Source organism: Schistocerca gregaria, chromosome 5 (assembly GCF_023897955.1).
Source record: "Schistocerca gregaria isolate iqSchGreg1 chromosome 5, iqSchGreg1.2, whole genome shotgun sequence".
Classification (NCBI taxonomy): Eukaryota; Metazoa; Arthropoda; class Insecta; order Orthoptera; family Acrididae; genus Schistocerca; species Schistocerca gregaria.
Window position 1 is genome coordinate 319,648,540 of NC_064924.1, and position 14,049 is coordinate 319,662,588.

The 14,049-nt window shown below is 38.8% G+C and overlaps 1 protein-coding gene across 8 annotated transcripts in view; it reads left to right on the forward strand.

Annotated features, from left to right (window-relative positions):
- Positions 1-14,049, forward strand: part of LOC126271959 (integrator complex subunit 14) — a 104,811-nt gene that overhangs the window by 35,613 nt on the left and 55,149 nt on the right. The window contains exon 2 of one of the 8 annotated variants that reach the window (XM_049974403.1): positions 58-226. The exons of 6 other annotated variants lie outside the window; for them this stretch is intronic. The gene's annotated coding sequence lies outside the window, so the exon portion shown is untranslated. Of the gene's footprint in view, positions 1-57; positions 227-693; positions 888-14,049 lie in introns of those variants that run through there. One more of the 8 variants, XM_049974404.1, reaches the window with a different exon arrangement.

Here is a 14,049-nt window from a genome sequence, read left to right on the forward strand (position 1 = left end):
ACAAGTACATTTTCCAAATCAGCGTACCTTAACCGATGTCTTATGCCTCAACACCAGCCATCCTCAGATCCAGATGGACCCTATCATGATGCCACGGACGACCACAACTGAAATAATTTATATATGCCGTCACAATATTTTGGTGCTATAATCAGTAGGCTGCTGTGCAGCAGCATGTGTAATGCTCGGAACATTGCAACTAATGAAAACATGGAACAAAATAGAGGTAAATTAATGAGCAGTTTTACCATTCCGTCATTTTTGAGACATACATGGGTTGGTGCTGTGGTCGAACACTATCCAAGAAAGGCATTTCTGTTGATTTTGAGTTTTGTTGTCGGTACCGCTGTGAACATGTAAGGGTATACAATAGCCATTGTACCCTGTGTTATTTCTGTAATATTAGTCGGTCTACGGAACAACGCGAACCATCGATATATTCTTGTATTAATAAGAAAGACGTCATACGTTGTATACGTGGCGCCTTGGATGTTTTTATGTTTTAAATGAAATTGTATTTACAGTTGTATGTTTTGTTTATAATACGTTGGTTAATCTAGTAGGTGGTGGCTTTAATTTTGTTTGCTGGACCTACATAGGTCTGTTGGATATAGATAACCATTGAGAAGAACGATGTTTTGGATTTTTTTTAAATTTACGTTACTCGAAAGACATTTCTTATGAGTGCAATGACGTCATCGCTCCATGAACGAGGTATCGCATTGTTGAGTAGTTCACAATAGTTCCTCTATCTTTTATCGATCGTGCTGTAGATGGCGATATCATGGTGGATTAATTGTCGTGTTCGATCCCGCTTTGCTGACTCACAATGAAACTGTCACCTTTTAGACTATTCAAGACCTCTGGCTACACTGCAGTACAGATGAGTACGTTACCTTATTATAAGATTTGTGCGAGCAATGTCAAAGAAATTAGGCCCATGGTAGAGTTATTCTTGAGAAAAGGCCTATAGTTACTCAATTGAAGATTTCTGTTGAATCATTAAGTATAACCAAACAGTAGTACAATTTGTGATGAACATTCACTTTCTTGGCTCTGTGAAAATATATGTGTTCTTCTTAAGTTTAAGTCTATTCACTGCATTTTTATGTATGAAATCAGGTACGCATGTATGTGTATTGTTTCAAAAATCAGTTTGACAAGAGAAATTAGAATCCTTTTTTTAAATTAGATAAAAGTAAAGAAGAGTGCATATGCATCTGCAGATGATGTACTAGTATGCCCATTTGGAAAATAGGCTATCAGTATGTATCAAAGAAATAAGTGCAAATTAAGGGAAAAATTGTGGTGGCTGAGTGTGCATAAGAAAGAAATGAAATGAACACCCACTCAGTTACTAATTGCTACCATTTTAATGTAAGGATACTAGCCAGCGTCGCAATTTTAGAGAATTGGTGAAAGGAGTGCAGACCTAATTGGGTGGCCACAAAAGTACATTGTTGACTAGGAAAAATAAAAGGTGGCAAAATGTTGTTGACAGACTGTTGTTATTCTGAGTGTAACTCATGTGATGAACAATTATGGATAGCAGGACTGTGGATGAACAGAGAAAAGAAGTCTTGTCCAAACATTGGTTGGTTTAGTCTGCTTGTACTGCAGTCTTTGGTTTGACATGGTGGAATTCCATTATACTGCAGGTTTATTGTATAGTGCAGAATTGGAATGTGAGTGGCAATTATTCTGTTACACTTATTGGTTGACTGTACTTTGGTGCTATAAATTTACATACATGTAATGTATGCACTCTGATTTCAGCTTGTCTTAGTAACCTCATTTCATTTATTTATCCAGGGATCATCTTACAACGATATTGAATTTGTCATCATAATACAACAAAAATAAATAGCTAAAAATATATATACACGTAGAAAATGTAAGTATACTTTATGAAGATAGAACAGGTGATAGCCATGTGATTTCTTTGCAAAAGCATTACAGCATTGTTATGTGAAAAGGTGTTGTAATTAACCCCATTCATTATGAACCCCTTACTGCGAATTCTCTTCCAGTAATGCTTGATTATGTTATACACAGTACTTACAAACAACGTTTCAGCTGCCTGATTAAACCGATGTATTTTAGAAATCTTTTTCTTCATGTTGGGCAGTTTATTATATAGGCTTAGTTTTATTCCCTGCTGGAAAATGCTGTTGAGTTATTTGTTTGTCCAAGCAAGCTCTAGCCCCATGATTCTGTATATAACGATACGTACAATAGATTGATAGATGTACTCACTTGGTCCCATTAGTATACTCATTTCTTTTTAAAACAGTTCTGTACAATGAGTCTGACTACTACTACATGTAGTTATTATTCATATGGTGTGGTTTTGCAGTTTGAAAATTGTATCCATTTTTTATGCCTTTAGTCCCCAGAAAAGAATCTCCTTAGCTGAGAACTGAATGTAGGAACAGTATGTCACCGCATGACATTGGCGGTGATGGAATGCTGTTTACATTCTTTCTGCCAATATCTCTGCGTGTTCCTTCTGCATTAGTCGACAATCAATATTAATCCCTAAAAACATTATGTATGCTACACAATCTAGAGATTTATAATCTATGCTTAATGCAACAGTATGTTCCCATTTGTAAATATCCTTGAGAGTTTCATTTGCGTTCTGGTGTTTTATCAGTGACTGTGATGTTGCTGTCATCATCAAAGATAACTTTTTCTTCATGTCTTATACTGCTTGGAAAGTCATTGATATGCAGGATGTTTGTTGTAGCTGGGAATAACTAAATGTCTCGTCGTGTGAAGGAGATGGGGAAGGGCAATGATCCAGATGTAATGTCTCCCTTTTCCATATAATACATCAGTCTGTACTAAAACTGGCCAACCCTCCCCCCCCCCCCCCCCCATATGGGGATCCCACTTTATTGCAGATTCAGACTCAATGTTAAAGACTTTTTTTTCATCCATTCATGGTCTATAGCACTGGAATCAGCACGAGACTTACAGCAGATAGATGAAAGAACACACTGAAATCAGTCACCCTGATGATCAACCTCAAAAAGAACAGAACTTACATTATGCATTAAATGTAGCCTACTTTCCAAACTTTTAAACTACTAAAAACAAAAGTTTTATACACAACCAAATTTATAAAAATGGAATCAGATGACTCATTTCTTAATTCCTAAAATCAGAAAAATTGAATTTTGTCAATTAGTGTGCCAGGTAGCCTCAACGGAAAAAAAATGTCTTTGATAAATCCTAGGAATTTTTTGGCATAGAATCATTATCTGCAATAAAAATGGGTGGGGGTGGAGTGGGGGGGCTCCCACTTGAAAATAAATAGTTGACTACTCCTGTGTGGGTGTAAGTTGTGGGGTGACCAGTTTTAGCATAGACAGATGTCACACTTGAAAATATTGGGGTCAATCCATATGAAGTGGTCCAATGATGGTTGCTTGGCCATTTTTAAATATTTTAATTTTTTATATATGATCACTCTATATTTGAGAAGTTCAAAACAGTTTTTTAAAATAACTTACCTTGCACCTTTACTGGATGGCGGCCATTTTTATTTGCAGGCGTGCGTCGATTTTTCAGTCTTGAGACATTAGCACAAATTTGAATATCTCTGCACTGGGTTGTTACAACATTTCAATTTATGAATTTTTCTTGGGTTATCGGCAGAGTGGTGGTATAATCTTATCACAATGTTTCAATGAGTTTCGAATTCATCATCTTCTGGCGAAGTGTTGGGATGCTGTGTTCTGCATATCTATATAGGTGCTTGGCCGTCATCCCCTTCTGGAGGCTGGCCAATCCCACTCCTGAAGGGGGTACTGCATTGTTGGTGGTGAGGGACTGCTGCCCGGTGGCTATCCAATCTGTCTGCAGATGCCACTGCCTTCAGATCGGAGCGTTCTTTACGTATTTTGTCAATTGCAGGATTCCACGCTTCACTGAACTGAAAAACCGCTATCCCTGTTTATTAAATTGTTGTGCAGACATATCTCCATTGCCTATTTGTAGATTGAGTCCCAGAAACTGCAGGCGCTGCATAGCTTCTTCATTTTTTTCAAATTCAAAGGCATTATCCAGGTACACTCTCTCGAATTTGATAAAACAAGGCAGCTGTGGAGCGGCACAGTTTCTGGGATTCGATCTACAAAGAGGCAGTGGAGATATGTCTTCACAACAGTTTAATAAACAGGGATAGCGGTTTTCAGCTCAGTGCAGTGTGGAATCTCGCAATTGACAAAATACCTCAGCAACGCTCCGATCTGAAGGCAGCGATGTCTGCAGTCAAATTGGATAGCCACCAGGTCTCGACACTGGGCCGTGGTCCCCCGCCACCACCGACGCGGTACCCCTTTCTGGAGGAACGTGATTGGGTGGCCTACAGAAGCCAAGCAGCTATATAGATACGCAAAACACAGCAACCCGACACCCACCTAAAACCGGGAATAAAAGTGATAGTTCCCAACTATGTTAGCTACTGTGAATACAGGCCAACCCAAGGCGGAGGAGTGGCCATATACATAAAAAGAGAGATGTCCCGCCACCAGGTATTCTTATCAGCTACCAATAAAATCAAAGCAGTAGCGGTCAAAGTAACCACTGCCACTGGACCCCTAATAAGTGTTGCAGCCTACCAACCCCCACAAGTCAAGATAGATGAGGGAGACATAACTGTTCTAGGGCAAATTGAAGGCAAACTCATAATAGGAGGCGACTTCAGTGCCAAACAACCCGATTGGAACTCTAGAGCAACTCCAGAGCAGGCGCCAAACTGCAACAACTAGCGTGCAACCACCACTTTGAAACATGAGGTGTGGTCGACTCCACACATTCTCCAAAAAAATGGAGGTAGACACAACATGTTAGACATAGCAATCACTAGGAAGATCACGGGTTTTGTGGCCGCAATGACAATCAGCACAATGTCCTCTGACCACAACCCAGTGATTCTTGAGGTCGATGTGGGAGAATGGGTAGCACTGCCACGGTACCAGACATCTGACAAATGTACAGACTGGGAGCAATACTGAGAAACTGTCACCTCTGATATCGCTCGCACTCTGCCACCCACTGCTGAAACAGTAGAACAAGCACTACAAGACCTTACAGGTACCATCTTACAGGCAGCAGAAGAAGCCATCTGCCCCCCTCCTCACCACAAAGGGACGGACAAATATAGCTCCCGGAACACTTGCTAGCTCAAATTCGACATAAGAATAGAGTGGCAAAACAGTGGAAGATCACCAGAAACCAGGCCCCCAGGAGGCTGCTCAATCGTCTGCAGAGAGAGCTGAAGGTAGCACTCAATGAGCACAGAAACCAGCAATGACAAAACCGCATCGGAGCTCTCAAAGTAGACGATCACACACTATGGCAAGCAACCAAGCAATTCACAAAAAGACGTGCTAGGATGCCGCCACTGCACAGCAAGCGGGGTCCGGCCTACAGCCATACTGAAAAGGCCAACGCCCTCGCCGACTCCTTCAAGAAGCAGTTTCAGGCCGGCAGAACCCCAGGATGAAGAGCATGAAGATTTAGTCCGTCGTCAACTGACTGTCTTCCTCAACGTGAAGGAGGACCCAGAGGACGAACTCACACTTTTTGCCCCTGATGCTGTGGCACAGATAATTAGGTCCCTCCCCACAAAAAAGGTGCCAGGACATGAGTGTCACCAATCAGTTAGGCCTAGTTAAAAACCTCCCACCCTTGGTGATCACACATCTCGCGAACGTCTTCAACGAGATTACTCGTTCCCGCGAGTTCCCAGCTTGCTGGCTACAGGCCGATTAGCCTCTTGCCAACTCTCAGCAAGATCTACGAGTGCCTCCTGCTAATACCCATACAGGAACATTTTACCAGAGAGCAACTTGTTCGGATTCCAGCAGAACCACTCATCATGAGAGTGGTCGAAGCAGCCACAGAGGCTACTGTGGGATAGTGCTACTAGATGTAGCCAAAGCCATGAACTCAGTATGGCACAGAGGGCTACTCTACAGGTTGTACACACAAGGGTTCCCCAGGAGCATAGTTAAGCAGATCAAAAGCTATCTCACAGATAGGACTTTCTCTGTCAAAGTAGAAATCGCCAGCTCCACCAAAAGGCAAATCCGTGCTGGTGTGCCACAGGGATTGGTCCTGGGGCCCATTTTGTACAGTCTGTACACTGCGGACACACCTATGGCCCCCCTGGTGCACAGTACGCAGATGACACAGCCGTCTACACACTAAATGGAACAAGGACCTGGTCATCCGTAGGCTACAAAGGGGTTTAGATGACACGGTCACTTGGGCCCATCGCTGGTGCAGTACCATCTCTGAAAAGACACAGGCTATGCTGATCATCCGGAGGCTCGAAAGGTGCAGACCACCTCAACGCCCCCACCCTTCAACCATCACCTAAACTGAACCCAAATTCCCTAGCACAAAACTGCCACATACCTTGGCGTAACCTTGGACTCTCATCTTACATGGAAACCCCATGTAGATGAGGTCCACAGGAAGGTGTATGTGCCAGAATATACATCCTATACCCAGTCCTCAACTCAACTAGCTTCCTTTCCTGCTGTGTAGGTGTGAATGTATATGAGGCCCTGATACGGCCAACAATGGAATATGCGTGCCCTGTCTGGGGATATGTGGCGAAACAGCACCTGGACAAACTCCAGAGACTGCAGAACTGCGCCCTCAGGAGGACACTGCATCTACCTGTCGGATTCCATACCGGTGATCTGCGTGCTGCAGCTGAAATCCCGCTCCTGAAAGAGTGTTTCCAAGACCTGCCAAGGGCCTTCTATGAAGGCTCTTCCAGATCAGGAAAAGTCCTCATCCACTCCCTAGGTCAGTATGACATGTCCCGCGACAAGCACAAACGCCCAATGATGATCTTCGCTGACTGAGTCAAATCCCCATATCCAATCCCTAATCCTTCACCCTACCCAATAATATCAATCATCCGCCAACCTCAGGAAAGCACCAGACACACACAGAATATTCATCACATTATGCAGACACCCAAAAATTACAGAAATAGCCACACATACAAGTAAACACATGGAGTGAAAGCTGAAAGGCTGCAAACTCCTCCACACACTTCCCCAAAGAGGGGAACACCGAGAAAGACTGCAATCACATATAAAACATTGCAATTGACATGATTGTTTTTAGAAAAGTGTCCTCTACAACATTGTCTATTATACAAAATACCCTAAATTCAAAAATAACCAGTCAAAATGACCGCCAAAGTTTGGTATCCAAATATTAAAAAATCCATTTTTTATGCCCAAAAATAACAAACAAGAAGTGATATATGAGTCTATTTTTTTTCCTATAGTTAGATGTCATACACCACTAGCCTCATATACAGCAAGAACACCTACAGATGTTTCCTTTATTTTTTTAATGAATTTTTGGAATTTGAAAATTTTCATATTTTGTAAAGTTTGAGGTTAGTTATCTCAGGTGGGATGGAATATAAAAATATGATTTTTGCACAATTTGTACACCTATATGATAGCAATGTACTGTAAAAATTTCAACATTGATATCTGACTGTGAACAAAGATATGAATTTTTGAAAATGAGGAAATAATTCACATTACTCTACACGTGATCTTATGGCTGTTGCCTATTTAAATTGTTTATTGTTTCGTTGTAATAAAATTTAATTGTGACATATATTTAGTTAACACTATCAACCAGTATTCATTTAGTTTTTTTTTTTTTAATAATGCAATATTAAACAATAGGAGCTTTCGCTTTTGTTCTATAGCAATAAAAATGCCCATTTTCATTTAGGTTTATTGTCATTAAAGAAGTACATTAGTGCTGAGTGTGGCATTGTTGTAGTCTGTCTGTCCTGAAACCCTGTCAGAGTGGATATACATACTTAATCGAGAGTGTAGAATGTGTTGTGTGCTTTGTTCTGTGTAATTTGTGATTAATTTTGAGAGATTAACTGGAGTGCAATAACATGGATGAACAGTGTTCTGTTGGACAGATACCAAGTGAAGTGTGTCACAAAACAGTTTAAGGTTCAGTTTCAAAAAACTTGAAAAATATGAGTGACTTTGACGAAGTTAGACAAACTTTGTTTAAATTTCGAGTAAGTTCTTCTGTAACATCAGTGTGTGAGTATAACGAGAAGAAATACATTCTGAAATACAACCACATTTTTGGAAGAAAGTGCTGTGATCCACTTAAAGTTCATAAAAAGCCCATTACTAAAGGTTTGAGGGAAATAAAACTTGAACATTTGTCCTTGTTATGTGAGAGTGAAACAGCTTCCCAAGTGAAACATAATGTGATTCCTGGCTGCCCAAATTGTTACTCAAAAATATTTGTTGTGAATCCAGAACCAGAATCATGTAACCTTGTTAATGACATTTATATTCCTAACGAGGAAGCTGTTAGCACATTGGATTTTGCTTGTTCTAAGTTAGACATACCCCCTGCTTCGAAAACAATAAAATTAAATAGCAGGAAAAGAAAAGCAGCTATTGAAAATAAGGTGCAACAAATTTCAGACAAAATTAGAAAAGACTTGGAATCATGCTTTAATAATACAGATACCAACATTATTTCTAAAGAAGCATCATCTGACACTGAATATTTAAGCTTAAGAGAGAAATTAAATATTGAGTGTTCAGTGGCATCTAAAGAGGAAAAAGTTAAAATTTTAAGTTTGCTCCCTGACTCATGGTCAAGAGAAAAAATAATTCATGAATCCAATGTTTCTCATCCTTTGGTTAAACTATCCCGAAAATTAATGAAAGAGCAAGGCATTCTTCCAGTTTTAGGAAAGAAGAAAGGAGTAGGTATAAGTGAAAAAAACAATTAAAAAGGTCCAGCAGTTTTTTTGAAGGTGATGAAAACAGTAGAATGTGCCCAGGTTGCAAAGATAGCAGAAGAGTTGTTATAAATGGAGTTAAAGTAACAAAGCAGAAACAACTAGTGGTGTCCAATTTAAATTAACTTTATGTAGATTTCAAAAATTCTCACCCTGAATGCAAAATTGGAAGGTCAAAATTTTGTGACCTCTGTTGTAAGTGGTGTATTTTTGCTGGATCCTCAAGGACATACACCGTATGTCAAACTGATGATTGTGGGTGCAAAACTCAGTGATCTTAACTAAATCGAGTTACTGGATTTAATGGTCTGTGACACTAACAGTTATGACTCCGTGATGAGTTTGTGTAATAAATGCCCTGGTAAGGGAACTGTTATTGAATTGTTTCACGAATATAATGAGGAAATGCCAGACAGTACTACCTTCAAACAGTGGGTCACAACTGACAGGGCAGAAATGATAACAGTAGTTGAATCTCAGGAAGAGTACTTGGAATCTTTAATTGATAACTTACAAAAACTCAGAAGTCACCACTATGTTTCTAAAAAGTAAGTTTCTGAAGGACAAAAAAGCACAACTTCATGAAACTGAATGCATAGTCCTAGCTGATTTAGCAGAAAAGTTTACATTTTTTATTCAAGATGCAATACAAGGGTACCACTGGGTCAGTGACCAGGCAACAGTGCATCTATTTACTCTTAACTTTAAAAATGAGAAAGCCGCACGGGATTAGCTGAGCAGTCTAAGGCGCTGCAGTCATGGACTGTGCGGTTGGTCCCGGCGGAGGTTCGAGTCCTCTCTCGGGCATGGGTGTGTGCGTTTGTCCTTAGGATAATTTAGGTTAAGTAGTGTGTAAGCTTAGGGACTGATGACCTTAGCTGATAACTCCCATAAGATTTCATACACTTTTTTAAAAAAATGAGAAAGATGAAGTTTGCAGTTCTTCTATTTGCATTCTAAGCGACTACTTGCAGCACAACACTTCAGGCTGTACACGTGTTTGAAAAGTATGTAATAAATTACATAAAAGAAAATTTTGCCAAGGTTGAGAAACTGTTATACTTTTCAAATGGAAGTGGTAGTCAGTATAAGAACAAAAAGAATTTTTCAAATCTGTGCAACCACAAAGTAGACTTCGGGTTGGAGGCTGAATGGCACGTTTTTGCATGTTGCGATGGTAAAAATGCATGTGATGGAGTAGGAGGTACAACAACATGTGAAGTAGGTAAAGCCAGCCTACAATGAACTACCAAAGACCAAATTCTCAGTACAGGACATGTACCATATGTCTTTTGCAAGGATAATATTAGAGGCATTACCTATTTTCTGAATAAGAAAGAAGTGGTTCTGCATATGAAAACAACACTTCAAACCAGATTTGAAAACAGTATAGCAATAAAAAGAACAAGGCATTTCCACAAATTCCTTGGCATTGCAGAAAGCTTAGTTCGATGCTATGAAACATAAGAAACCGAAATTTATAAGGATCATTGTGTCAGTAAAATTACATCTGTCTTTAATGTTGAATGACATAGTGGCATGTGTGTATGATGGACAGTGGTGGCTTGCAGAGGTTGAAAGAATAAATTTGGAAAACAGTGATGTTTCTGTGCATTCTTACTGCCCTGCTGGCCCAAGAACGTATTTTAAGAAATCTACTAGTGACAAAGTTTGGATACCGAAGAAAAATGTTTTAAGGAAACTTTCAGTGCTTGAACTTACCACAGCAACTGGGAGGTCTTATTCTATATCACAGAAGCTATCTGAAGAAATAAGTGTTCTTAATATTCACCACCAGGTGTGGGAACAGTCGCATCTCGAAAGATGTTAATTGAAAATATTTATTTTAAGTATGTCAAAATAATATAAATGTTAATTTCAGTGATTTTTCCATTTTTTGTACATAATTCAGTACCTTACTTCAATAATAATTGATTATATCCCACCAATATCACACATGAATAGGCAATAGCCGTAAGACCAGTTGTAGAGTCATGTAAATTATCTCCTCATTTTCAAAAATTCATATCTTTGTTCACAGTCAGATATCAATGTTGAAATTTTTGCAGTAAATGCTACCATATAGGTGTACAAACTGTGCAAAAATCATATTTTTATATTCCATCCCACCTGAGATAACTAACCCCAAACTAGACAAAAAATTAAAATTTTTAAATTTCAAAAATTCTTAAAAAATTAAGGAAACATTTGTAAGTATTTTTGCTGTATACGAGGCTAGTATTGTATGATACCTAACTATAGGAAAAAATAGACTCTCGTAAATCACTCCTTGTCTGTTATTTTTGGGCCTATAAGTGGATTTTTGAAAATTTGGGTACTAACTTTGGAGGTAATTTAGACTGGTTACTTTTAAATTTAGGGTATTTTGTGTAATAGACAATGTTCTAGAGGACACTTTTCTAGAAACAATCATGTCAGTTGCAATGTTGTAACTTAACCCAGTGCAGATATTCATATTTTTGCTAACATCTCTAAACTGAAACATCGTCGTACACTTATAAACAAAAATGGCTGCCATTCAATAAAGGTGCAAGGTAAATTTTTTTGAAAAACTGTTTTTGACTTCTCAATTATAGGGTAACCACATATAAAAAAAATTAAAATATTTAAGAATGGTCAATAAACCAACTTAATTTTTATTGGCCCATTGATTTTTTTTTTTTTTTTTTTTTTTTTTTTTTTTGGTAACATGCATATTTTTTGAGATAGTTTGTTGTTCCAAATTAAAACAAGCACCTTGCACATTAAGAACAGAATTGGACTTAATACACTACCCTGAGGAAAACCTATATGTTTCTTGTCTAACGACTGCTTTACTAAAAATTTATCATCAGCAGATATGTGTAACTTGTGTACCCAGTTCTCCAAGTAATACTGAATCCAGTCATTTGCTATTTTTCTAGTGCTTCTAGCTTGGTTAATAGTATTTTATGGTCAACAGCATCAGAGGCCTTGGACAAGTATAAGAAAATACCTATAACACAGCCATCCTTGTCAAGAGCTTCAAATACCATTTTTGTGAACTCTGTAATGACAGACTTCTCCCACTTCAGAAACTAGATTGTGCTTCATTGATAGGTTGTGTTTATTCATGCAGTTCATTAGTCAGTCTTTCATGATGGATTCAGTTATTCTTGAGGATGCAGACAACAGTGAAACTGGCCTGCAGTTTTCAGTACTATCAACATTACATTACTTTAGTAAGGGCACAACTCGTGCATGCTTTAGGTACTCCGTAAAAATACCTGACATAAAAGGCTCATCTATTATCTTTATTAATAGGGCTTGTATGCTCTCTATGCATGCCTTCAGAATAGGCACTAGGAACTATCTGTGTCTGCTGACTTATTATTTTTTAATGTCTCTATTGTCTTCCTGACTTCCAGCTCTGTTACAGAGAACATCATTGTAATTGTTGTGTAAGTCATTGTGGGTGCTGTGTGTATTTTACATGTAGGAAGATTTTGTTACCACAAAAAATTTCTAATTCCTGGAGATTTTCAGTTATTCTACTACCATCTTTAATTAGTACTTCGTTACATTTGAGTCTTTCTTTTCCAGTTCCTTGCTTTATGATGTGGCGCAATTTTTTGCTTTTATTTCTGCGTTATATATTATTTTGTTGTTGAATGATATTTTTTGCAGCAAGCAGCACCTTTTTTTATACCTGGATGATGATCTATGAATCATGGATTAGTGTAGTGCTTTTGTAAAGAACTGAGAAATTTAAATGTCTGGGAGGACTTTCTAATACTTGCAGCTGTCTCCTGAAACATCTCCCGAAAAATTACTTCAAACAATATGTAGACTGTAGAGAACTTACCATGTACATGGTTTTCCATTTACAGTTCATCCCAGGTTTGATTTGCCAATGCTCTAAAAAAATATATGTATTTTATGTTCCAAGAAGAACAGTTTTGCGGGTTTTACCAAGCCAATCTTTAGGTTTATTATCTGACAGCAAAGATCAGAAATGCCAAGATATCTTAAAAATACTTAAAACAGTTTTCCCTTTTGATATCTGTAAGTACATGGTCCACTGATGCTGAAATTTCTGGTACCCTAGTTGCGGTGCTTACCATTTGTGCCACACCAAAAGTACTGAAAATTTTTAGGAAATTATTACTACTTTCAGCCTCAACACCTGTGTTAATGTCTATGTTGCTAAATGTTGTTATGTTTTGGGGATTGAGATATTTTCCAGGATTCAGTTAATTTGCTAAAAATGTCCACATTACTACAAGATGAGTGGTACACATATAGAGAAATTCACTCCTTAGAGATGACTAGCTCTGTTATTTTATTGCTGCCAGTTCAAAATGTCCGTCTACTCTAATTGCAATCAGATTTTCTCCAGCTTTAAAATATGTACCACCTGTAGTATACATACTTGATCCCCCTCCTTAAGGTAGTTCTACAGCAGCAGCTTGCATATTCGGGTGTTGACAGCATATAAAACCAGTGCTCCCTAATGCATACCACCTTGCTGTTCAAAGACTGCAATTCAACTTCAAGCTGGTGTACTTATCTTGAATAGACTGCACATTTTGATGAAGAATAGATAATTCCAAACAAATTTCTATGATGTTTGTGCACTCTGGCAAGGTACATTCTTTTTTTCTGTGTACACGATGAAGTAATCTATAAACAGTTTGAGACACTTTTCATGGAGTGGAATGTGGTGTCATAGTTACTCTGAAAATGACCTGGAGCTCTTTTTCATGGAAACAGCTATTTTACTATTGTGGTGCCACACCCACATGCTGCCCTCTACCTGGTTCCCCTTTTCAGTCCTGTTACAGTGGAGACCATGCTTAATGTAGCCTCATCTCCCAATAGTCACCACTGACACCAGTGCAGTGTGCATCCTATCAGCAGTCATCAGTGCCATCTCCAGTCACTCATTGATTCACGATACAGCAGTGCCAAGATGAGGCATGTAATGGCACCAAACAGTTAAGCCATGCTCACATTGGTGCCACCAGTTAGTGAAGCTTTTTACTCATGTCACCACCTACATTGTATGCCCTGTCCCTATCCAAGCTGTTCTGTTCCCCACCAATGTCACTACCTAATGGCCATAAACCTATGGTCTCCTGATGTAGCCCAGCACTTGGTTTCTAAATGTTGGTGACATGATGCTCCTCCCCTGACTTACCTTGTAGTTAAAGGCCTTCAACAGTTCCATT